The sequence below is a fragment of the Cardiocondyla obscurior genome, linkage group LG08, assembly GCF_019399895.1.
Source record: "Cardiocondyla obscurior isolate alpha-2009 linkage group LG08, Cobs3.1, whole genome shotgun sequence".
In the NCBI taxonomy this organism is placed as follows: Eukaryota; Metazoa; Arthropoda; class Insecta; order Hymenoptera; family Formicidae; genus Cardiocondyla; species Cardiocondyla obscurior.
In genome coordinates, this window is record NC_091871.1 from 1,716,030 (window position 1) to 1,741,300 (window position 25,271).

Consider the following 25,271-nt stretch of genomic DNA (forward strand, 5'->3'; position numbering starts at 1 on the left):
GTATCCAAGCGGAAATGGCTTCCGTCGCGAGAATAGGCCCCTCCGGTACTCGGCAACGTAGTATTACACCCCGTGTCGAGGCGAAATTTCCGAAGCCGGTGCTTATGTTGGCACGAAATATTGCCGCGCCGACTTCTACGACGATACGAACGCGGGGGCTACGGTGCAAATACCCGTGACGGCGCTCGCGCTCGGGCAGAGGCTTTAGACTTGGAAGTTTGAGTTTTGTACTCGAAGCCGGGATATCGCGAAGTGTCTCCCTTTTACAAAGTGGAATTCTAACGATACGGATATTCGCATACGTGCGGCGCATACATGCGCTGCATTTCAGTACTCGTTTCAGCCTGCCGTTGTACGTTTTTATTTTTTTTGTTTACCCCCCGTCTTTTCCCCGCACGTCCCATCGGGAATTTTTATTCCACGCATGTATTATTGGGTTAATACGCGCCACAAAGCTCGCCGCGGAGAGTAAATTTTTCGGTGTAATATCCATTGTTTCTCTTAGCTTCCGTTTTTCTTCTTCCCCGTTTTATTCGACGTGTTATTTTAGTTTCGGGCGAAAAAAGCATCGTTAGCGGTACTTTATATTGTGTCTATCAAAGGTTTTTATATCGTTATTAAAGGGAAGAAAAATAATTGGCGAATATCTTTATTTCTCTCTCGTTTTCGCGACTCTCTCGCCGGGTATGACATTTACTTTTGCGGCGCACCGCGTTTCCGTTATGTCACGTTTCGTCTTTCGTAAGTAATGTCACACGTCCTTTTCAATTCACGATTCCGTGTCGGTAGTCGGTAGTCCCAGTCGTATCGTCGTTTGAGAGCCACCTGCGCTTCGCAGAAATCAACGGTAATATGTTGAGCTCCATTATCCGGGAGGGGAATATCTGCATTATTGAAGCACCTTAAAATTCCTAGCGGTCTAATATTTCACGTGTAATGCGAGGTGATGTATAATGCACAAGAACGTGCATGCGTTCCGGGAATATAAGGAAGAAGCGCTTGCGAACGACGAACGTGTTGTACAATCGGAGGCTAAGTACACGGTGGTCTGTGAACAGCAGATCTTGATTAGTTACGCTTCTGCCGGTCTCGAAGAGAACAACGGGCGTGCGTGGAAACCGTATGCGTGTCTTCGATGAAATAATTATTATATTATCATTTATTATATTTTTGGGTGGGATACATAAATAAATTTTAATTATTGAAAGGCGTACATGCCTTACAATTAATCTTGTTACTGTTAGTTCTTCGATCCTTCGATCCATCTGTGATTTCTTCTTTAATTGTTTTTTTAATTATTTATAATAATATATCAGGTATTTTTTTTTTTAATTTAAAGGTCTTATTTTATTTTTAAATTAAATTAAACTTGGTTTTGGGTAAAAAATATTTTTTTTGTTATATTAAATAAAAATGGTGTAGAATTATTTAATTTAATTCAATTGAATTTTCTATAAATAATTTAAAACTGATTCTTTAATAAATGGTCTCAATTTCTTTTTTTTAATTTTTATATAAATGGTCTCAATTTCTTTCTTTCAATTTAAAGGTCTTATTTTATTTTTAAATTAAATTAAACTTGGTTTTGGGTAAAAAATATTTTTTTTTGTTAAATTATATAAAAATGGTGTAGAATTATTTAATTTAATTCAATTGAATTTTCTATAAATAATTTAAAACTGATTCTTTAATAAATGGTCTCAATTTCTTTTTTTTAATTTTTATATAAATGGTCTCAATTTCTTTCTTTTAATTTAAAGGTCTTATTTTATTCTTAAATTAAATTAAACTTGGTTTTGGGTAAAAAATATTTTTTTTGTTAAATTATATAAAAATGGTGTAGAATTATTTAATTTAATTCAATTGAATTTTCTATAAATAATTTAAAACTGATTCTTTAATAAATGGTCTCAATTTCTTTTTTTTAATTTTTATATAAATGGTCTCAATTTCTTTCTTTCAATTTAAAGGTTTTATTTTATTTTTAAATTAAATAAAACTTGGTTTTGGGTAAGAACTAACCATGGGACACTCTGTATAATCTGTTTAGAATCTGTTTTTCTAAAATCGTGTCGCATTTACAAGTCTCTCGCTAGAAAGTAGACCGGCTATCGCATATTTAGAAACTTGATTTTATCTATGCGACAATGTTGTTTAAATTTCTAAACCGAGCCGATCTCGCAAAGATGTTTTATGTTTTAAAATGGAAAATGTAAAGTGCTAACGACTATTAAACATTTTATGTAATTAAAAATAATTTACTGCGTTATTCAACCTGACACAAAAATAAATATTGCAAAACCGCATATTGCACACATACGTTAATTTAACAACTAACAAACCCCAACCAAATCGAGAAAAATACGTCCATACGTTATTTTACTTTTTATAAAAATTATGCAACTCTAACGAGTTTAAACAATTTTTTTTAATTCAAAATATATTATAATTTATAATACGCATAAAAAAAAATGCAATTTAAATAATAGAGGAAAGTTTCCTTTACGAGCACTCAAGATAATTTCTGATACGAAAGTCTTATTATATCTCCAATCCACTATCAAAATAAAAATATTATTTCGCGACCGAAGTCGATTTAACGTCAATCGGGAGTTACTTCAATACTATTGTAATTTAACCACGACAAATCGACTTACGTACAAAACAATATTAAATAATTCAAGCAACGGCGACTCAATACTTTTGTCCTTTCTTCCTCTGTCTCGGTTCATTCTTCATGAGCCTTATACCGCCCACCATAAATGTTTTATTTTTTTTTTTCTACTGCGAAATAAGGGAGAGCATTTTCGCAATTGCACTCTAAGGTATCCCCAACCAAGGTTAAATTATAGAAGCGCGACGTCCGATCGTTTCGGCCAGCACGAATTGCCATACATTGCCGTGAAGTGCTGCGTAGTGCGATAATTAAGTGATCGATGGCGTCGTCGCATCGGTTTCGTGCGGCACGAGACGCGCGCGCTCTCCTCGTACGATCGCGAAATTCGGTCGAGGTTGCCCGGGTGCGTATTCCGCGCGTTCCGCGGCGGAATCAATTCGACGGAAGAGCACGGTGTGCAACGCCGTTGCGCGGTATCGCGTAAGAATGCCGTACGTTTGTCCCGCACGGCGACGCGTACGATCCTAAGTCGACGCTTTGTCTCTCGACCTGAACGCGAAGCGATATCCGTCGCTGTAATTTTAACGATGCGTTTCAGTGGCGAATGTAGAAGCGCGCTTCCTTTTCCTTTCCTTTTTCCGAAAGGAAAAATTAACTCTACAGAAATATTTGCCGGACGAGCTCCCGGCAGCTTTGTGCTCGGGCCTCCGCGAATTCCCCCAAAGACTACACCGAGCCAAGCCTTTATCGCCGTTAATCTTGCCCGATTAAGGACGCCGACTAAGCGGCGGCCTTCCTGTTGACGTGCGCGCTCGGATCATCCACGTGCAAGGCACGACCGTGAAGGTGTGTTGCCCCGTCTTGTTTTTATATTTAACGCGCGAGGAAACTACGCGTTTCATAGCTCTTTTCGCGCGTACGCGAAAACGGATCCCCACCGCTTGCGAAATACTACTCTTGATTAAACTCTCGTCGAGTCGTATTCGTATTCATGAGCAGCGCCGAACGGGACGGTCAATCCGCTTGCGCTGCGTCCGCATTATTTGCGATTCGTGCCGATTCGAGCGAAGTGGTTCTTGTTTTTTGGGCGGGGCAGAGGGAACCGGAATCAATGGGTGCGAGTCACCGCGGATCAATCAATTCATGCTAACTCTCGTGCAAAGTTTCGCCGCGCAAACAATGAACCGCGACAGTCGTTAGTCAGCGAAAGACACGCAAAGTCCGGAGCCGGTTTCTCCGCCATGTTATATTCCACGTCGTGATTTTGCCCGTCATATTTCATACTTTTTCGCGTATTAACGCGGAATCCGCGAAACGTCGCTGATTTATCGCTCCCGCCCGCGATCCTCGGGTAGAAAAAAGTATGACGCTTAGGCGAGAAATCGCGTTTTTATACGGGCGAATAGATCGCTCGTGTGATGCATGATGATTTAAGAACCGCATATTGTAAACAGGCCGCAGGCCTCGTTAGCGTGATTTATTTCGGCGACGCTGTTTCCCGGAGTAGGATTTCAAAACGCGAAGTATCTCGGTTTCCACTCACGTCCGCGGAACGGCGGATGGGTTTTCTTCGATGAATTAATAAAAATTCTGTCGCGACGTCTCGTTAAAACCGATAAAAGCCACTGGCGTTCGACCGCAAATTCACTATTTATCCCTTCCGTTACACGAGCTACTTATGTAAACGACTAGTATGCGTTTTGTGACCGATGCCACCGTGAAACGATAAAGATAATACGCGACTCGTTCATTTATTACGAGTCGCTCGGTTTACGTGGAACGATCCCACGTCACGTAACAAGATTAATTGTAAGGCTTGTACGCCTTTCAATAATAAAAATAATAATGGTCTCAATTTCTTTTTTTTAATTTTTATATAAATGGTCTCAATTTCTTTATTTCAATTTAAAGGTTTTATTTTATTTTTAAATTAAATAAAACTTGGTTTTGGGTAAGAAATATTTGTTTGTCATAAAAAAAAAAAAATACTTTGCGATAATAAAGCAATTAGATTAATATGCTTTAATATAACTTATTATTTATTATTAAATAATTATTGCAGTTAACAAGTAGTGTAATATTATTTCAATTTTATCGAAATTTGCACTCCGTGTTTTAGGTTGCTTTTCAGCGCGAATATTATTTACTTCTAGCAAAATTTGCTCTCGCTCAAACATTATTCACCTCACAATTACAGGATAAGCTTTTCACGCATGAGCGGGAGAGAAAGAGGACGGGAGGAAATTGTATTTGCACATGGTATAAATCTATATAATGATGACAGTAAACATATTTGCAATATTTCGACGCGATATCTAATTTTCATTTCGCAAATGCTATCAATTACGTTCAATCAGGTTTGATTGTGCTAAACAATTAAAGCTTAACAACGTCCCTAGACTGATACGCATGCGGGTTTCCTCTGGGCTTTTCGTAAAATCTTTATTTATTGTTAAAAAAAAAATTAGATACAGGTTGACCATCGGAGATAGAAAAAATTCCGGTTAATTTTATATAATGCGATAGAATATATTTTGCACTTTCGAATATGTTGTAGCACTTAGAAGAATTCTTTCCATTATTTTTTTTACATCTTTTATCATTTTATATTTCACTTTCGTCTACATAAATTGAACTATCAATTTTTCATGAATCAATAATCGATATTTGAACGCAACTCGTCCACCATGAATTTAATAACGCGGAGGGAAAAACCTTTTATCGCAAGATAAACGTACTTTTTTTTATATTATTCACAAGTACTTGCTAATAGAATTCGAAATACGATGAGACGGTAAAATTTTACATAAATCGATCTTAAATAATATTAGTTTGCCTTGAATAAATTAATTCTCGGGCGTAATCCGTTTAGCCTGCTCAATAATTGCAGTGGGAAAAGCCTATCGTAAGAAGCACTTCTATTTAAATTTACAAATAGCTGGCTAATAGGGTTTTGCGAAACAACATGGTGGTGAAATTTAAAATTTAGAAGGCGAATGTGAAATACAGGGTGTCCCAGGGTTGGTGTGACAACGCTCGTGGGGTGTTAGATCTCGATAAATTAAACATAAAAGTCCTATATTATTTTACGTTTTTTTAAATTAGAGTCGAGATATAAATTTAAAAAAATTTATAAAGTACAGCGTATGAGTTTCACGCTCTAAAAGAAAATAGCACAGTCTATTCAATCACGCATGAGCCAAAAATTGTTTCTATAGCGGCAAAACAGCCGGCTCGGTACATTTAAAATCAAGCGTTGGCCCATACGTGTTAGAGTAGGCTGTGCTATTTTCTACTAGAGCGTGGAACTTATTCGCTGTATTTTATTAATTTTTAAAAATTCATATCTCGATTATAATTTGAAAAAACCTAAAATGATATAGAACTTTTACGTTCAATTTGTCGAGATCTATCACCCCACGAGCGTTGTTGCGCTAACCCTGGAACACCCTGTATATACAAGATTCTTTACAAGTAATACCTTGCGTTTTAAAACTGTGTACAGAACTCGAAGTTTTATTGCTCGCGCTTTTAGGGGCTGCCTTGCGAGAAACCCCGCGCATTTTCAGGCATTTATACCTCGAAAATTATTAAAGACATTTCTTCATCGTCTTCGCGGATTTATATGAATCTTCGAGAGCTTAGGGTGTCGAGAACCCACCTGTCCGTCGTGTTTAATGAGCCTCGTAACTTTGTTACACGAATTCCATGTTATCGACTTAAAACAGGAACTTTGTTTCGCGCAAAGTACAGGGATTACGGGTGAAAGGCGGAAAAAAAAAGAAAAAGAAAAAAAAGAACGAGGGGAAGGAACTGAAAAGTTGACGGCACATAATTTGATCCTTGGACGCCCCGGACGAGCGTCGTAATGACCACCTCTGGAGCACGCGCGTGCAGAACTTTGCGTATACCGGGTAAGAAAGTATGGATTAGCGGGATAGCGACGTCTTACCTGTTTTGTCTCCGCGTTCGTCCGCCGCGTTTACGCTTGGCCACTGTAATCTTTCAATTATTCCCTAATTTCGAGCGATCCCGGGAGCTCTTTCCGAAACAGGCGGTAAATTAACGTGTTTAACGGCGCGGACGCGTAAACATCCGCCAGCGCGATTGGGAAGCGGCGCCGTTTCTATTATTTGCGGAAAAAAATGTATTGTTTACCGCGGAATCCCTTCAATCGAAAAATACCGCGGGGTATGTACACTCGAAGTGAAGCCGACCAGTCTCTCGTTGCGAGGGAAAGTCTTTTTTTTTTCTCTCCGGAATCTCATGCAAATTGGATATCTGGCGCGATGCTGCAGCAAATGGCTAAAGTATACACCTCTGCGTCAAAGATTTTATGTAAAAAATCTTAATTTGTAACAGTTAATAAGTAAGCAGACTGGGATTACTTTGTTTTTTTTAGTCTCGGCTGAAATTCAAATTATAAAAGAGTATCACAGAAGCCATATAATTCTTAAAGAAATTGTTAGCAATTTGTACAGCTTCGATGTGCGTTAATTTAGAGTTTCGGATTGCTTAATTTTGCATTATACGAAATTGTTTCACGGGAATTTGCGTCGTCGCATTGTGTCAACGCGTTGCGTCATGTGCACACAGAAATATCTCGCTGACAAGACGGAGTTTGCGTTCGTGACTAATGGGCGAGGGAGCATTAGCAGCTCAACGTAAACGAGAACGAAGAAATTCGTTTCGATTCGACGTTGTGTAAATCGATTTAACGGTTTCGTGCTCCGAGGCTCGGGATTTTAGCGATATGCGTCGCAAATAAATATGTATACATATACATACGTATATTTTGCTGACGCGAATATTACACGAGGGACGTGTACATACCAACGTGTATTCACGCACACACGTCCGTTTTTCTCCCCAATTACAATACGCGAAAACTTTCCAGACATCAACGCTTCGTTGTCTCTCTTGCGCAGTTTTCGACACGCGAGTCTCTTTGAAATACCGACGTGTTGTATGAATCATGTTTGTTTATACTCATTCATGCGCGTTTATGCGCGTTCTTGCGTATATATCGTGCACGTTGTACGGATTTGCAACGACGCTCGCAGATGTTTCGCGTGGTTAAGCTCGTTTCAGCTAGGGTGGTTATACTTTTCTCTACACGATAACGGGGAAAAAGCGACAAGATATTTGCATTTTTTTAATACGATATTAAAAGAAACCATGCGCGCGCTGTTATTCAAAAGATCCAAATTTGCGCGCGTCATTATATTATTTAATTATAATAATTTTATTTCTTTATTATACAACACCCCAGGGAAAATGTTTCCAGAGATGTTTTCCAAAGATTACACGTAAATGTCTTCTGAATAATTTTCAAATCGTTCAAATACCCCCGACTTATGTTCCAACGCTGCCCTACGACATGAATCGATAAAAAAAAAAAAAAAACAGCGTATTGAAATCGTGCGAAATAAAACGGAAGTAAATAAAATAAAATAAGAATTCGCAAAGAAATATTTCATCGCGTCAGTGTGGTTTAGAGTATTGCGCAAAGTGACTCACGTTAAAACGTTGATTACTAGTTGAAGAATCCTCTCTCGTTCGTTCACATTTATGAACGTGCGAGTTGTAATATTTCTCGTAATAATACTTCCTCGTCGCTTACGTAATCAGGTAAAGTAGCGTCCACGTGTTGTCTGTTTTCTTAAAGATTGTCAGGTAGATGGCCATTTATGACTTGGGTAACTTAAAGCGCAATCCTCGTTGAAAACTACTGTCGCATCGGTGATTCCGCGAAGTTTACTCAATCGAGATAACGCGAATGGTTCCGGGTGGATTTTATGCAACGACTTGTTCCGGACTGGATGTACATGAATCTGCATCAAGTTGCGCGTATATGCGTTCTTAAAACAAGAGTCGTCATAAAACAAATCGCGCTTGTCGCGTTATTCCTTAAAAAAGTTGTAAACTACACGAAAGCACGACTTTTTGATTAACAACTTTCCGGTAGACTTTTTATTTGTTAGCTCTGACGAGCCGTAAGACGGAATGTAACTTGTCGGCGCAGACGAGCAAAATCTAAGCACAACAATAAAGGAATAGCTTTAAAAAAAAAAAAAAAAGATAACGATTTTGTTATCTCTTATCAACATTCCTTCACTTTTTTTTTTGTTTTTTCCTTCCAAGTGTCGCTTATAATGCTCATTACGTCGATTATTACGAGTCAAACAAACCGTTATCTCGCGCCTAGTCATCGCGGCAACAAATTCCATAAGTTTCTCCTTGACCTGGTATTTCTCGGCTTTTCCTATGTTTCTGAACTTGTAGCAATGCTCACGGCGGCAAGTTTATCGCGAAAAAATCACAATTACTGCTTAGGCGCCACGTCCTCAGGCTAGTAACGCTTTCTCCCAGAGCACTCGTAAACGCGCGAGTTTAATGGTCGTACACCGACGCACACGCGTCCCGTTTCTTATCGCGGAGATTGTACAACATTCAACTTCAATCGCTTTCCTGGTTTTTCGCCGCTCCGACTCGCTTTTCGTCACGTTTACTTTGCAAGAGCAGCAAACACTTTGTACTCGATTACAACTCGCTCGTAACAGATCACTGTCTCAGCTGCGTCGGGCATAAATCAAAGGTATCGACGGTTATCGCTTTCTTCGCCATTTACTTTCGCGAGAGCTTTCTACTTTAACGTTGCCTACGTTTGCTATTTAAACGCTCAACAATCGAGATAGAACTGGGGAACAAGAGTTACATGTTGTCTACTTAAAGATATGGGACATTAACGTCAAGCAGTGCTCTTTAAAAAAAGGAAGACACCTACCCGATGATATCAAAATTGATAACATCTCGTAAAGCTTACGCTCGTAATGGAAATCGCGAGAATATTATAATTACAACACTAATTATCGCCGTTGAAACATTCATAATTATCATAAATAAACTTTATCTGCACTAATTTATACGTTTCGTAATTAATATTTATTTCACCGCGCATAACGCGTATATACATATTTATTTGCGACGCATATCGCTAAAATCCTGAGCATTGGAGCACGAAACCGTTAAATCGATTTACACGACGTCGAATCAGAACGAATTTCTTCGTTTTACGTTTACGTTGAGCTGCTAATGCTCCCTCGCCTATTAGTCACGAACGCAAATTAAAAGAAAATAGCACAGCCTACTCTAACACGCATGGGCCGACGCTCAATTGTAAATGTACCGAGCCGGGCTGTCATATGTTTATGGACTAACTAAAAAAAAAATGATAAACTCAATTGTCTCGTACTTTACTTTGTAGACAAAGTTTTTATTTTGCAATATTGTAGGCGGTCTTGATTATTCCAAGTTTCAGCGTACAAGCGATACGATCAATCAACAGACATCTTATCTTGGAACCTAGATAGGTGAGCGTAAACATTCAGCCGTCCCGATGAGTATAAAAGAAAAGCAGCCTGGAGAAAAGCAAGTTAATGGATTGTGTCCGAGCGCTATATTGTTACGTGTTACGCTCGTATATAATCGCGTTTGAAAATAAAAATAAAATTCCATCTCGGTTTCTTGCAAATTTTCAAGAGACTTTAGTATTTTTAATTCATTGTCATGATAAATAAATAAAAGAAAAGCATGCGAATCTTATCTAATATTTGGGTTAGGACTTTCAAGATTTGAAACAATAGCGCGTGAAAGTTGGTATAAATAAAACCTGTTACGTCTGGACCGCGAATCTTCATGCGACTTTCACTTTACATTTAACTGTTTATTTCGCAATGCATCATCTCCCGCGTTAGTTAATAGGTTTTAAATTCTAATGCAGATGTTACGTTCTATATATACCATCGGAAAATTACATTCAACCACCGTGACGGCTGCGTGTTTTACTGCCGCGTTGGCGTTCGCTTATATATAATTTTTTTTTTTTTTGTTCCGTCTTTTGCATACGTAAAATTTTCGCTTTTTCGCGGAGTTCGCAACGGCAATGCAAACTGTGGCATGAAAGGCCAAAAGCGGCGTGTTTTCGTGGTGCTTCTAACGGCATGTTGTTTACAATAGCGCTGATTGGGATGCGCGTACCACTCAAATTCGAAGCTGGCTGGAAAGTTCAGAAACGTATTGTCGTGTTCACACGCGGCGGTAAATTCACCGATGAAAACGCGGTTGTTTGTCGTCGATCGTCCGTCCTGCGTTTTCCTCACCTATTTTCAACTCCGTTCTGTTTTAATAATCGCAGGTACCGTATAATAACCGAACAAACGAACGTTTGTTGCGGGCCCTCGACGCATGTTTCTACATATTTTGCGCAAAACGCCACGCACGTCGAAACACCCGGTCATTTATAACGTTATGAATCGGTTAAATATCGAAAGGCGTCGTTTATCATAATTGCCGCGACTGTCATTTAGTATAATTATAATTATTTCCAGTCGTATAAGATACGGTTATCTAAGCTGGCCTCTTCTTCACTTTCGCTTTCTCTCTCGCTCTCTCTCTCTCTCTTTCTTTCCGTGCATAAAAATTCCCTTTTTATCTTTATGTGCGCAAGATTATCTTGCAGCCAATACAGATTTTTGGCATACGAGTAAAATCGACAGGCGGGTCCAATATTTTGCGTTCTTTTAATCTAAAGTATACAGTCGTCGCGAGCGTCGCCGGAATTAAATATGTATACATATTTATTTGCGACGCATATCGCTAAAATCTCGAGTCTCGAAACACGAAACCGTTAAATCGATTTACACGACGTCGAATCGGAACGAAATTCTTCGTTTTCGTTTACGTTGAGCTGCTAATGCTTCCTCGCCCATTAGTCACGGACGCAAACTAAAAGAAAATAGCACAGCCTACTCTAACACTCATGGGCCGACGCTCGATTGTAAATGTACCGAGCCGGGCTGTCTTGCCGCTATAGAAACAATTTTTCGCTCATGCGAGATTGAGTAGGCTGTGCTATTTTCTTTTAGAGCGTGGAACTCATACGCTGTATTTTATAAATTTTTTTTAATTTATATCTCGACTATAATTTAAAAAAACATAAAATGGTATAGGACTTTTATGTTTAATTTATTGAGATTTAACATCCCACGAGCGTTGGCACACCAACCCTGGGACACCCTGTATATACATATAAATGGTCCCAATTTCTTTCTTTCAATTTAAAGGTCTTATTTTATTTTTAAATTAAATTAAACTTGGTTTTGGGTAAAAAATATTTTTTTTGTTAAATTATATAAAAATGGTGTAGAATTATTTAATTTAATTCAATTGAATTTTCTATAAATAATTTAAAACTGATTCTTTAATAAATGGTCTCAATTTCTTTTTTTTATTTTTTATATAAATGGTCTCAATTTCTTTCTTATAATTTACAGGTCTTTTTTTTATTTTTAAATTAAATTAAACTTGGTTTTGGGTAAAAAATATTTTTTTTGTTGAATTATATAAAAATGGTGTAGACTTATTTAATTTAATTCAATTGAATTTTCTATAAATAATTTAAAACTGATTCTTTAACAAATGGTCCTAATTTTTTTTTCCAATTTTTATATATCACTATTTCTATCACTATTTTACGGTGGTCGTGCTAACTTCGCGAATCTAGCACAGCACTTTCTTCTCTAAAGTACTAAAACTCATTAAAAATAATTATTTTTTTAAAGAGCTTTAGATAATTTTAATTAAAATTTATATGTACGTACATTTTCAAATTAATATTTTGTTATTTACAACTTTTAAATAATTTCTTTTCTATTTTCATATATTTAATGAAAGTAAAAATGTGACGTAATGATGTGCTTTTTCACATTTTAATAATCGTTTTGCAAGTGTTTTAAAAACTAATTCTAAAAAACCGGAAATCTACTTGATTTTTGGTTACTATTAATTTTTCTTAACAAAAGGCATCGCCAGATAGGCATGTCATTTGGCCATGGGTTCCTACCGAGTTTTTAATCGGTGGTACTGCATAGATGAGTTTAGTACCAAATAAAAATAATTTCATCAACTTTTCTCTCTTAATCTCAAAAATCATTTTACCAGTAATTAAAAAAAATTTATTGTTTTGTTTCATTATTTTTTTTAATAGTGAAATTTGAAATTAATTAATGGCAATTTTTTTTTCAAATGTTTACAATTAAAAGCAATAAAGAAAAACACTTTCATCATGATTATACATTTTTGTACTTAGAAATAAAAAAAATGTTTTGTTTCATGCAACATAAAAAAAATTTATAACAAAAATTGAAAACTGATTTTTTTTAATAATTTTGTATTTCAACTATTTGTACTATGTTTTATTAATAAAAAAAACAAATATATGTTTAGATACAGAAAATACTATATTTGTTATAAAACGTATTAGCAAAATATTTTACATTTATCTTTATCGCTGTTCTCATTGATCACTACACAGTGACTCGGTATTATTAAAAATGCGAATTAATATTTCTGCTGATCTTACAATTTTTGATAAATATCTAGCTGTGACAAATAATATAATAATCTCTGCTACATATGACATGTATGATAGGTATGACAACCAACTTGAAATAAAAGCAAGGGAGATTTCGGCATATTAATGCGAAAACATTTCGCTGCTTCATTGAAGCTTGAATATCATTCTGACAATAATGGAATGAACCAAATTTCTCGATACTTGGTTTTTTTTTTTTTTTTTCTTTTATAGTGGGGGAATGCTTTTACGCATACCTTTTCTCCTGGGGAAAGGAGAGGGTTATGTCGGGCTCGGGTCTTATGCCGCGAGGCTGCCCACTACCGACTAAACCCCCACTGTTGGCCTGCATGGCGCCGAATTTTTCGATACTGCTATGATTGCGCTAATGGTAAGCGTACAACTGTACCTTTGGTTCAGTTATCTGTATCAGTTGGTTTAATTGTTTTTGTCACATACTAAATATTTATTAAAAATTGCTAGATTAGCAGATATTTAAAGTCGAATTTTTAATATTTCTTGGCACTGTGTAGTGATTAATGAGGAGAGTAATGAAGATTAATTTGAAGTATTTGAAATATAAATTGCTAATATGTTTTATAATTGTACTTTCTGTATTTGAATGTACATTTGATTTTTTTAATCAATAAAATATTGCACCAAGTAGTTAAAATATGAAATTATTTTAAAAAAAATCAGTTTTAAAATTCTTTCTTAATGTTACACCAAACCAAAAAAATTAAAATAATTCTTGATTGCAGAGGTGCATGAGAGGCTCATCTGTCAAAATTTGATGCATATTATAACATGCACATTAAAGAAATAATTTTAATTTTTTTTTTTTGTTAAAAATCGGGTTTTAATTTGGGGATCATGACGAAAGCGTTATATTATTGCTTTTACTCGTAAGTATTTACTTATAAGTATTGCCATAAATTAATTTTAATTTTTACTATAAAAAAAAATAAATAAATAAAATAAAATAAAAACTAAAAATGGATTTTTATATTATTAGGTACTCGTAAAATGTTAGAGATTTAGAGTTGAAAGTTGAATTAAATTTTGTTTGATACTAAATTCATCTCTTACAGTGCCGATTGAAAGCTCGGTGGGAACATGCTTATCCGGCTGTATGCCCTTTGTTAAAAAAAATTAATAATGATCAGAACTTTGCTTAAAACTAATTAAAATAAACATATTTATTTGCGCTACATAATAAAAAGTAAGAATAAAAAATTTATTAATCAATTTTTTTTTTCTCCCCCCGCGAATTTACAGAAATCTTCTTACTCTAATAAAATATTAAAAAAATTTTCTCTCAGAAATCTTCCGCAGAAAGTTAAAATGTAAGTCGGGACGATAAATCTGGAGCAAGCCGGGGACCCAAATTTTTTTAATATTGCATCGTCACGTGCGCGGCGACATGTACTCGCAATTGCAGTCGCATCACATATGTTAAATATGTACCCACCTACATATGACGATCGACAAGTCGAAATTAACCTGTTCACTTTATAATAAATGTAAATAGAACGAAATTAATTAAATATTACATGCTTTTAAAAAATATTAAATAATTTTGCACGTACATATAAATATATATCCTATTAAATGGTCTTAATTTTTTTTCTAATTCTTACATAAATGGTTTTAATTTCTTTTTTTTAATTTAATGGTTCAACTTTATTTTTAAATTAAATAAAAATAGTTTTGAATTATTCAATTTAATTGATATGAATTTATAAATGGTCTAAAACTGATTTTTTTTAATGTGGAAAAGCGGCGGATGGTGAAAACGGTGGTAGCGGCTGCCGACAGCGCGAAAATCGCAAAAGATACTCGAGTTTGCGTTTTTTTTCTCCCTTTTTTCTTTTTTTTTTTTTTTCGAAAACCGCATTCAATTCAGAAGAGATACTTACGGCATTTGAAGAGATGACGTTCAAGCATTTCAAGAGCGATGCTAGGTATATCGGAAAAACGATACAACGTTCGTATTATGTGCTCGTCTTTCGCGTATGGCGCGAAATCGTTGCTGCGGAAAACTCGAAATTCAAAGGGAGCATCGATAAATTTCGCAGTTAATTCGAACTCTCGGCGGCCGGTAATAAATTTAATGTTGCGCGACGCTCTCAAGCTTGTTTCAACGCGGTTTGCTCCACTTTGAGCGCGTGTCTGATGTGGACGCTCCCTTATACCGCATTTCCATCGCGTAATTTACGATCCAGCAACCTTGCCATTTGCAATATCGCGTTTAATTCCGCAACAGTAACTCATTTCTTCTATCGTTTCTACGATTACTCGGTTAAGTCCCTTTGAGCTTTGTCAAAAGGGCAACCAGCTGTGCAAACGAAGATTTTTAGTTTGCGTTGTTCAATTAAAAAACAGCAATTCTCTTTTTTTTTTTTTTCTTTTTTTTTTTGCAGTTCGATGGAAATAACTTTTGAAAGTTACATGAGCCTTTCTGTACCCGCACTCGAAATTTTGCTGAACGCAAGCAACGTTTGTTTCACACCCGAGTTTCGTACAGTTTGAAATTTCAGACGTAGTCGAATTGCCATATTGGCTAAATTTTGGTATGCTTTGGTTGTTTGCATAGTGTTGTCATGGCGACAATTCAACGATATGAAACTCTACCAGGAGCCGCAAGGCTCTATTAAATTTATCAGAAACGCGATTCCGTTTAAACCGATGATTAGGATCTCGTAATTGTAGGTGCGTTTTATTCGCCTGATTATTTGCTTTAATGCGGTTTGAGAAGTTGAGATTTTCACTCGGTAATTATATATTAGCAATTTATCACTAATCACGTCCGGTTTGATTGACTTTACAGTTTTAGGTCGAACATCGGTTTTTATATTTATTTTTTTATTTATAATTTCAATATTATACAGGGTGTCTCAGCCCATGTGTAAAATCCTATACAGATAGGTAGGTCTTAGGGAGATAAATAAAAAAGTTCTGTAACATTTTATAAAATTCTTAATTGTTATTGAGAAAAAAATTAATTTGTCTAGCGCAAGAGCGACAAGGAAGCTGCGGGCAAGTGAGCGCGACAGGCGATTGGCGCCGTCGCCTATCGCGCTCACTCACCTATAGCTTCCTTGTCCTCTTGCGCTAGACAAATTAATTTTTTTTTTAATAAGTATTGAGAATTTTTCAAAACGTTAAAGAACTTTTTTTATTTATCTCCCTAAGACCTACCTATCTGTATAGGATTTTACACATGGACTGAGACACCCTGTATATTATCGTTATCTTGCACACAACATTATGTGTGCAAAATTATTTATTGGTATATTGATTGCGGTATTAATGTGCAAATATTTGATCGGCTGTTTATTTTCGGCGTATTCTAGATCCGCGTTGAGCGTTGGTGGTAAATGACAACGGGTATCTATTAGTATTAGTTTATAACTGCTATTCAATTACAAACCAGAGTATAATGTATTTGTTAATTAGTGTCTATTAATTTCAAATGGCAACGTTTGATTAGTAATATTAGCGTCTTTTGAGAAATTCTGTTTTACGTGGTATTTAATGAGTGACCATATCAACGAGTTAATAACTTATTTAGCAGGAAAATTCAATTATGCATCAGTATATTCCACTTAATTGACTTAGTCACTGGTTTATATGTTGCGCAGCATTGTTTGAAAGATTAATGTCAGATTATTCGCGGATTAGTTTAACAATACCTTTGCGTAGATGAAATTTTTTACTTAGCGTAATGGAAAATGTAGCTTTTGAAAAAATTGCTAATTAATATTTACTGTAATACTCGCTAGTTTTAATCATTATTTGTTCACTCATTTTCTAAAAATTAGAGAGTATAAAAAAAATTAATGCAGCAAATTTAATGAGTTTTTTTTTTTTTTAATTATATTCTTTGTCGCTGCATTAAAATTGTAATTGTTTACTAAATTTATATTAAACTAAATTGTAGTTAATGTACACTATTTTTTTTTTCTTAACGAGAAATAATTTTATTTACTGACCTCGCAAATATTTTGCTCTCTTAAAGATAAAATAATTCAGATAAAAAAAGAAAAAAATAATAGAGTTACATAAAATTGCTTGAAAAATTTATCTCTATGCGGTTTACGTATGCGTCCCCGAAACGTCAAGATTTTCGAAATACCCGAGGTTCTCGTAATTATTAAAAGCCTTTCAATTTCATTATTCGAAACGATGAAATTCTCTAACGTCCTCGAACGTTGCACGTACTGTGCAAAAGCGGCGCATTGTCATTTCACGAGTCGTCTGCTTTCTGACGCATGCACAATTCGCGCGAAACGCTCGCGGTACGTGCGCTATCGGCACACCGGCGTCGGCGAATCAATACGATTCCGCTCGTTTCGGGAAGGTCACACAAGGGATGCGGCCTGCACGTCACGATCTCTCTCGTATCGAGCGGCGGCCTAAATTATAATCGGACCGATTTCCGCGACGCGAGCCACCGTTGCACCGCGCCAGATTCCCTTTGTTTACGGAAAGTTATTATCGTCACGTTTGTTTTCGGCGCGCAGACTAGGCGTTAAACACGGCTAGTTGAGGCCACGGGAGCATTTCGAGGGTATTCACGAGCCGCTTTCATTTGCGGCGCGATATACGGCAAGGGCCGCAGAGGATGTAATCTCCGCGATAACTCACCGCCTCACCTCCACGAAAATGTCGAAACGAAGTAGCGTGCCTCACGATTCGTTATCTCTCACGCACCGAACGTTTTTGAGAATTAGAGAAAACAACAAAGTGAGATATCGATCTTTAAACTGCGCTTTTAATGCGATGTTGCTCGAAGATAAACGAAAAGCTCGGATTACTGAAACATGCGACGAATATCATTTGACGGAAACCCGAATATATCTTACTTGGAATTGCAGTACTCGTTTGGTATATCAATTATCAATTTTGTTTGTTTTCTTTTCTTTCTTTTTCTTTTATTTTTTTTTTAATATTGTCTCGCTTATTGTGCGTCTATTTTTCGGTCCTCAGCGTTTGGCAATTCTCAAAATAGTATGTTGATTGAGTCGAACGACATATACACACACTCGCGAACCTTCCTCTCGTAAATCTTTCTCTAAATTTAAAACGAGCCGACGTCACGTTGAAAGATTGATCTTAATATTAGGCTGATGACTCTAACGATTGGTTTAAGGAGGGCGTGAATTAAACTATTTGTTTCCGCGTCGGACGAACGGAAAATGCGACGATTGCTGCTTCGATTTTTTTTCCCCTTTTTTTGTGTTTATTTTTGTTGCGCTTAGACTGAGCGAGAAGCATTTACTGTATTAACATTATTAATTAAAATCTTTTTGAATTAGACACCGCGATGTGATTGCTCAGAATGAAATAACCAGACTTTTAAATTAGAGTCGTGAAAGGGAAGCCATTTTAATTCCTCCCGCTCTGTAATCCTTCTCTCGTTTTTTCGCAAAAAGAAAAAGTTATTATGGCAAATGTAGAAAGTGCATTCATGGATACAAAAGTTTAAATTAATATTTGACGTTTATTAAAAAAAAAAAAAAAAAAAAGAAAACAGAACAATCGTTCTTTTTTTCCACCCGTGAACTGTTGACGAGAGTTAAACACTCGTGCAGGCGAGTTACATTCAATGAAAAATGAATTCAAGCTACATTAATTTTCGCGCTTCACGACGTTAGTTGTGGACTCGCTTACGAGCGAGATGTTTGGCTTGGTAACCGCTTATTCGCTCGGTAGAAACGAACGCTGGGGTGGCGCGATTGTTCATTCGTAAGCAACGGCTTTACCGTAGCTGCCCATTTTGGCGCATTGTCCGCTTGCACAACGCCCCTTGCCGCTTTTCGAGTCGCGGATTCGCGCGACGAATTTGAACTCTATCCAAGTTTAATCGCATCTTACAATAACCCGCGCGACGCAAGAATCTATAGACCTCCCAGATTTGCAACCTGAAACTTCGACGCTGATCGTGCGCTTAACAATAAACTCTCGTTATCGCACCATACGACACCGAACATTGTCAGTGGGGTGGGGAGAGGAGGTGAACCAGGCTATCGAATTACCCATCGTAATAACGGTAATCGTGCATGCGACGCTTTATTAGTCAAACGATCGACTCGCGCCCGTGATCGACGGTCGTTCGTTTATTAATAAATTTACTTTCTGTCTCGATGTACACGAGCGTGTTTCTAGAACTTTAGACTTTTATAAGCCGTAAGTAAAAAAAAAAGATTACTTGACGGAAGTATCCCTTTGTCTCGGCGCAACAAAAGTGTATAACAAGCTTCTGGTGCTTTTTTCCCCGTTTAATTAACGTGCTTTAATTCTCCCAACTGACTAGCACAGCCTAGTCCGCCTTCTCGTTGAGATTATTACGAGGGAAAGAAACTTGTCGAGACAGAGAAGTACCAAAGTAGAAGACTAGGTGTGCGGGACAGGGTTCGTAAGTTAGATAAGAAGGAACGGGGAGTGGAAGAAAGAGACGATGGTCAATACGAGGTCGCTGTACTAATCAAGGATTAAACGCGGCATTTATGTCGCGCGATCAAAGTCGCAGATAACAGGATCTAGTAACTGCGAAGTTAGGCCGCGGTAAGAATTACCGACCAAAGAGAATTATTTCTACTCGTGCGAGGATTAATCGACGCGCGATCAGCAAAGTGGCGGCGGCGGTGGTGTATATTTTTGCCTGCCGACACGAGACATAAAAACGATTATGTATGACACGGGCGATTTCCTCCAAGCGGTCGGCCGGCGCAAATTACGACGCATTGCTAAAATGCGCGTTGGCCATGGGTGACGCAACAGCACGCCGCACGCGGAGACTAGGACACGACGATCGAGAGAGCTTTCGGGTAATCGGGGTCGCCGTCGCCGCCTTACGTCATATCCATCTAATTACGTCTTTAACGCTCGTCGCGGTGGCGTCTTGTTAACTCGCGGCGCGACGACGCGTGTTTTCATCTCTATCTTTCCGAATCAATTGTTGAAATTCTTTTGAGGACGTCCACGCCTTGCTCCGCTGATATCGAATGAACGGGATAGGCCAGTCGCACCATACGGTCGTTCGACGACAACAATGGAAAGCCCGAGTGCCAAATCGATGTCGCGAATTGCCGAAGGCAACTTTCGTAAATACGCTCGCGCTATCGACGGAAATGGAGATCACGATGGTGTAACGATGTATCGGGTGTCGTGTATTTCGGAATTGTTTCGCATATATGTGCGCTGCTTGTGCCGCGTATTCGCTACTGATCGCGGTAAACAGATTCTCGTTTTCTCCCCGCGTGGAGCAACTATTTGCCCATCACTAGTAGAAGTATCTACTTGGAAATATAAGCACTTCGATCGCGGTGAGTAGGGGCAAGTTGGAGATAGCTTATGATACTCTTCGATATCGTCAATACTCCGTGCGATCCCGATGGTTTTCGCTACTCTGCCTTTAATATTAGCTTTAAAGAGAATCGAAAATACCGCGGCAAGATTTATAAATAAATTCCGAGCAGGAAAACTAGGATCTTTTGGACGATTATCCGCTCGAGCTTGAACTAGAAACTCGAAGCTCGCGCTGTGGTATTTTATTACGGCGATTGTCTTGCCGTTGCATAAATATTTACCCTTGTCTTCGATTAAATTCGCTGCGATCGGATGAAATTTATTTGAAGCTTACTGCTGTGCGCTAGCTTCCAACCGCCGACATACGAAGTTTTTCAAATGCAAATATCAACTCCATATTCTCCAAGCGAAATTCTAGCGTTATAAATCCTCCAGTAGCATAATATTCGCGGCTACATAAATTCCGTTTCGTTTCCATGTTCGAATATGAGAGAAGAACAAGATTTGACGCTTTCAAAGGTCGAGTTAGATGAATCCGATACTAGAGATAAGCTTCGCTTTTATTTATGCAGAATTTTGCTTGCGCAAGACAGAAGTTATTCTAAAATCCTTGAAAGCAAGAGTTGGATTTTTTATTTTTTTTATTTTTACAATTTTTACGGTCTTTTAAGAAAGTCTCTGATGGTTTCCTTTTCTAAACTCAGCCGTAAGCACACGTTACGCCGTCGCGATATCTCATATATTATTCCGTTTTATTCGCCGGAATAACTTATCGTCGATAGGATTTTGTAAACTGTTACTCGGCGAAATTTATATTGCAAATGTTTGTATCGCCTTCTTTCCGCTAGGAATAAAAACGATAAGAGCGCTTGTGCGCTTCGATAAAATTGCTTGATGTTATATTGTTTAGTAACGGATATCGGAGTAAGTGCGTGGATTATCAATGCGCGAGACGTCGATCGCGGATACGAGACGTGCATCGCTATCAACGAAACCTTAACGCGGGAGAGAAGAGCGTCTTAAGGATCTCGTTCGAGAACTTCCTATCGGCATTCTCACAATGCGTTGCGTAACGAGCAAAATATTTCAAAGCGTATCTCTCCGATAGCTTTCCGACGTCGCGTGAATCGAAACCGATTGGAATGTTCGTTACCGAAAAATAATTAATGTTCGGAACGTTATATTAGATTATATGCGGGGCAAATTTTGCTAAATCGACGCATTTATCGCCACTGTAAAACGGGAATTGAATTTATAATTCGCAAATTATTCGCCAAAGCGTCCCGTAATTCCGTTGACGTGAAAATTCACGGGGTCATAATTCGCGAACGGTACACTTAAATTATTTGCCGCGATAGCCAATTGCATTTGCTCACCGCCGGTGACTTTTCGCGACATTTTCAGTTTGTTCGCTCTCAATCGGCCGACGTGTATGATCTGTTTGATTTGATCGGTCTCGCATGCGGAACAATTAATTATTTTATCGGTAAAGCGCGGCCGATAATGCCCCCCCGATAAAACACGCAGCAATACCGCGAAATGTTTTGCAACAAAGTAAAGCATTGAAATATTAAAACCAAATTGCTAGTCTCCTGCTCGCACTTCAATTTATTTATGGGCTTTGCATTGAACAGCTCTGCAATAATAATTAATTTTTCTTTGTAAAGAAATCGGATTTGTTTAAAAACAAAAATCTATTTAACGTTGATTATTTACAGGAAGAATGCAGTTTATTTCGTTTTGATAGTAAAGAGCCTTTGAATTATTTAAAATGCTTCGATATTTATTACGATATTTTAATGTAAAATTCTTTTAAAGTTCTTGGCTCGATATCGGCGTGTTTAAAAAAAAAATACATATCTCTCTTTAATATTTATTAATCATAGGAATAGATATCGCTTAGTTAAAACTTTGTCGATTATCTCTTACCTTGAATTTGGTTTTATCTCTTTTTACGCTTTTGTGTCTGGGGACTGTTAATCAAGACCTTACAAGCACCGCGGTATTGTCTATGGCGTTAAGTTAGGTTTAACTTTATTCGAGTTGAAATTACCTACCGATTATCTGCCCGTCAAATTTACTCGCGATAATTACAGCTATATTTTACGCGTTTACGTCGATTGTCCCTCGTGTTTACAGACGTCATCAAAGAGTGTTTTAATCAGAGGCACATTTTTGGCATTCGCGTTCAGTCGAGCGTTGTAACGCGCATTGAAATGTGAGCTAACTATAGCAACATTTTTTTTTATGTATTTTTTTTTTTTTAAATAATCCGTGGAAAATGGAAGGAATAAAAGTCAATTTGATGGGAGAATCGACATAGTTTCCGATATGCTCGATAACTCGTAAAATAACTGAACAAATTAATGCGATATTCAATAACCATGACTTATAAACGATTCACGTAGATCCTCCGCAAAAAAAATTCCATTGCTGTTAAAACTGATGACCCAGTTGATCGGGAAACCAGGCCATGCTTTTCCATTTTTAAACCTGCCATTTAGCAACTGGAAACGCTGCAACGGCTCAAAAAGGTACCTCAAGAGTCGACGGAATATCGCGTTTGCAACAGAGATAAAGAATTCCGTATCGTTTTCACTTCAATGTTAAACCATTAGCTTCATTGACGTATATATAATATGCGATCGGCGTCCAATGAAAGACGCGAATGGCGAACGTGTAAACGCGTACGAATTATTAACGATTTCTAATTCAACATTAGCCTAGTTACGCAGTTGCAGCGGAATCTGTCGCGTTTAATCGATACAACTCTCGACCGTTTTGACGTGACGTTCAATACCAACCGGATTTTCTGGGGAACCGTACAAAAAGGTATCGATCGGAGAGGAGCACTTTAGTTTCGTCTCGACGGTCCACTCGTTCCAGTCAGCTTGACGGAGGTGAGCGTTTTCCATTTGAAAAAATTCCCGACGAATTTTCTAAAAAAAGGAAAAAAAAAAGAAAAAAGAACCCGCGTTGTTTTCTTGAAGAGAGTAGCGTTTCGCACGCGATCCACTTTTCGCAACGAGTACGCGAAGTCGAATTCTCGCGGGGAGGCAGGGCAATCCGGGTTGCATTGTTGAAATGAAATTCTAGTCTTCAATTTGTAGGGAGTACTTCTCGGATCACTTTCATGTCGTGATACGACGCTGATAATACAATTGCAGGCTACGCCCGGATGATCTCGGATTATCCCCTGTTGTTTTACCTCTCAGGGAAAATTTGATTGGTCGCTCTATCGAGTTCCAATTGGAGACCCTCTGTGCCAAATAGAACTCTTCAATCTTCTGCATTCTCAATCGTTTAAAGAACATTTTACTCTTGAAGTCATCGGGTTCGGTTGCATAGTTCCGCGGTGCGTAACCTTCGTTTCTTTGAATGCGAATTTAGGACGGTTTGGAAAGTTTTCCCCTCTCCCGGTATGCGGCTTCCTTATTTCGCATGCCTTGCCAATTAAGTGCACGTTTCCTACATACCTCGGGGTACTTTCAGCGAAATTAAAGGAGACGATTGTGCCACTAGCGCGAGGAGATTAACTGTTAGGTGCGCGTGGATTTATGCTAAGTATAGCGCAGCATGGAAATCCGCGCGTGTACGTAACGTGTACATGTGCGCGATGTTGAAAACGTTTGCGTTATCGATAAAAAGAGCCGGCACGACTCGCGACGAAAGGTTAGCCAATGTAACGGAAGAACTCGTAAAAGGGGGTATTCTCGAACCTTTTCAATTTGTAACGCGTCGAAGTTGATAGAATTCGCAGTGCCTTTCATCATGAAAAGGAAATCCTAGGTTCCATATTTTCGATACCGGAATAAAGAACGGTCGAATTGGCTCGTGAAGATCTATCTCATTTCCGATATTAGATTTGGTCACGGAGGTGTTTTTTACACCACGTTTTGGGAATTTTTTTTTTTATTATTTACGATTTCGTATTTACATTAATTAAAATTAAATGAATATATGGGTCGTTCGGAAAGTCATTTCGTTTTTTTTTAATAATTAAAAAATTATTTTTTTGCACCCAACTTCACACTTAAGCCGTATAATTATTATATGCTTTGAGAGCTCATATAGCAAGGCTTGTGTGTGAAAAATTCCAATACTATATTACTATATTACTGTATTTAATTATTAAACTGTATTTTAATTATTAATAAAAAACGAAATGACTTTCCGAACGACCATGCTTTATTTACATATGCTAAATACATGAAAGCATTTAAATCGGCAAACAATGTTACTTCTATATATGTATACAAAAAAAACAATGCTTTTTATTGGTTGATTTTATTAAATATATGTAGTTTAATTTTTTTTTCCGATGTTCACATAATATTTCGTGTTGATTTACGAAAGTGTTTATTAAATTAAAAAATTTTAATTTAATAAAAGCTAATAAACTGATGAGGATCAAAAATTGCGGAAAGAGATATTCGCTGCTCGATGAAATCCCAACGGGAAGATAATCTTAACTTTTTAAATAAATCTCGGTTCAGTTTTCATCGCGCTATGTCACGTATCGAATGCATGGTACGGCTCGTTCCCTGAAACTTTTTTACGTTCAGTTGGGAGAGGTAGAATCATCTTGTTGCCGACGTCATTCCCAGTTTCTCGACAACGATAACAGGCGAGCGAGGCACGAGCGAGTCCGCGTCTTATCACATCGTTATCGTTATCGCGCCAAGTTATGAATGGGCGGGATCGCGCCGTACCGCGGCTGTTTAACTCCGGGGGGAATGTCTTTCGTAACGTACGAAAGCGCATTTTACTACGAAATTACAAGTATATTACCAAAAAAAAAAAAAAAAAACTGGGAAAAAAAATAAAAGAAAAGAGTAACTCGGTGATCGTATGTAGATTACGTCGCTGTCGGCTGATAATTGCGCCTTCCATGCTATTTTAAAACGAACCGATTATCCGGCCGGC

The 25,271-nt window shown here is 37.5% G+C and overlaps 1 protein-coding gene across 3 annotated transcripts in view; it reads left to right on the forward strand.

Annotated features, from left to right (window-relative positions):
- The window catches only part of LOC139104938 (insulin receptor), a 79,386-nt gene that overhangs the window by 13,639 nt on the left and 40,476 nt on the right, over positions 1 to 25,271 (forward strand). The gene's annotated exons all lie outside the window — the stretch shown is intronic.